The 2,455-nt window shown below is 35.7% G+C and overlaps 1 protein-coding gene across 1 annotated transcript in view; it reads right to left on the reverse strand.

The window, feature by feature from the left end:
* The window catches only part of LOC107587500 (amyloid beta A4 precursor protein-binding family A member 1-like), an 89,615-nt gene that overhangs the window by 9,778 nt on the left and 77,382 nt on the right, over nucleotides 1-2,455 (reverse strand). The window lies entirely within an intron of this gene.

The raw sequence follows: 2,455 nt of genomic DNA on the forward strand, positions 1-2,455 counted from the left end.
TGAAAAATTTAAGGGGATCTGAATACTTTCCGTACCCACTGTATATATATATAAAACAAAAGCATAGTATACAGAGAAGTATTAATTACACATATATACAGTATAATACTTCTCTGCATACTATACTTTTGTTAATGAATTTCTCAGAGATCATACATGCCACTTCTTGGGCTTTTTAAAGATAATGATTGAGGGTTTGGCTATTTTTTTTTAAAGGGGTCATATGATGCAATTTAAATTTTTCCTTTCTCTTTGGAGTGTTACAAGCTCTTGGTGCATAAAGAAGATCTGTAAAGTTGCAAAGACTAAAGTCTCAAATCCAAAGAGATATTCTTTATAAAAGTTAAGAGTCAGCCACGCCTACCTAAAACGCCTCGTTCTAACACGCCCCCACATGTCTACATCACGATGTGGGAAGATTTGCATAGCGCCGCCCAAATCACAGCACACCTCGCTTTTCAGACCAATGAGCTTTGTAAAAATCGACGCGTTTCAGAAAGGCGGGGCATACAGGAGAAACAATAATGTACAGTATGTGGCAAAATAATGTGTTTTTTGAACCTTAAACGGCATAAACACATTTCATAACACCAAATACACAAAATAATGTTCTTTTTAGCAGCATCATATGACCCCTTTAAAAAATATCTCTTTTTTAAAAATGTAATTACATTTCGGGATCCTGTATCTTTGCTTTGCTATTTTATACACACACACACACACAAAATAGCAAAACTTAAATTTTTTTAAACTAATAGTGCTCCAATTAATCTATTTTAACAGCATCTTGGATAATTTATAATAACTATAATAACTGAAGACTGAATCGAGACTCTAATGCTGTGTGGCCTGTAATATGTGTCTAGTTAAGCTCCTAGAGCACCTACTGGATATTATTAACAAGAATAATTAAGAATCATCCAAATTTCAGCACATTTTTAGAGGTTTATTCATGGCCTCCTACCTCTTTACTGGCTGGAGACGGAGACTCAAAGCTGTCACTCCCCTCGTGTGACGGCAGGTGACGGCTGGAAGACTCCGCCCCCTGTGGGGAGGTGGAGCCTGAACCTGGTGACTGGACAAAGAGACATATTCATTAATATTACATGCTTTACTGTCTATTATTCTGGACAACTGATTGAAGAAATACAAAAGCTACTTTTACTCATGTGACATTTGGAGTACTATTCGGTCAATTAAAGTCTTGGAAGGTTTTTGAATAAATAAAACAAAAAGTACAATTTAATACAATTTTAAAAACAAAGCAATGAGGTTGATTAAAAAGATTGTAATAAAATGAAAAGACATGCATAAATGTGACACAATTTTAAACTGCCAAGTTTCAGCCAGAAGTATGTTTAATGACTGCTGCTAGCAAAAGTTTCAGACAGCAAGGTCAAGGGGGGAAAAAAGTAAAAAAAAAAATACATAAGAGATCTGTGTTCTTGTATTGCCATCTCAAAACTTTCTGAACAGGCCAAAATGTGAAATACTAGGGAACAAATTAGTCATACCCTCAACCAGAGCACATTACGATAAAATATGAAAAGATTTTCTGTTCATTGTTTGTAATGACGTATAAATACGGCACAGTCCCACAATGGATTATCATTCAAATGAACATTTCTGAAATACTGAAACATTGAAAGATAAACCCAGAGCACATTTACACAATTAACTCCTCACCTCATCACTGTGGCGGCGATCTACCTGATACATCCAAAAATTTTCCATATCAATAAGCGCTTCCAAGAGCTGGAGTGAAAAATGTTCTTCCACAGGATACACTCAAATCAAGTGCTACAGCAGATGTTGCTCTTTGGACCAGAGTACGAGAGAGAACATAAGAGCCTCTTTCTCTCTCATCAAACTCACGTTGATAAGTTCACAATGGCTCCAGACAACAGAGGTGAACACAGCTCCTGTTACAGCCCTGTAGGAAAACTGTTCCTGGAACAGATTTGCTCAAGAGAGACTTGGGTCAGAGACTACTACACTATGCAACATCATTGCTATCCTGTGGAAAAACGTCAATTTTTGCCAAATTATGTGTTCACAGGTGTAATAAGTAGCACTACTATTGATCTTAGCTGATACTATTATAAGTCACTATTAGTAAATTACTCTGCATGTGACTATGTACTTGAATTCATCACACTCTGAAATTGACATTACCCATAGAGTGAGCTTGTGCGAAAAATGTATAATACTTAAAATAAATAAATAAATATCAAACATGTTAAGCATTAATGCAGGGCAGGGGAAGAAGGCGTTTTTTCTTCTCTAGTGTTATATGAGCCTTGCTGAATTATTTACAGGCCGTCTCTTTCTGTGTCTCTTGACTGCACTAAATAAACTAAATACTGAGCAAAGGGTCTGAATACTTAGGACCATGTGATATTTCAGTTTTTCTTTTTTAATAAATCTGCAAAAATGTCAACAATTCTGTGTTTTT

Source organism: Sinocyclocheilus grahami, unplaced genomic scaffold, assembly GCF_001515645.1.
Source record: "Sinocyclocheilus grahami isolate Dianchi unplaced genomic scaffold, SAMN03320097.WGS_v1.1 scaffold93.1, whole genome shotgun sequence".
Taxonomy (NCBI): Eukaryota; Metazoa; Chordata; class Actinopteri; order Cypriniformes; family Cyprinidae; genus Sinocyclocheilus; species Sinocyclocheilus grahami.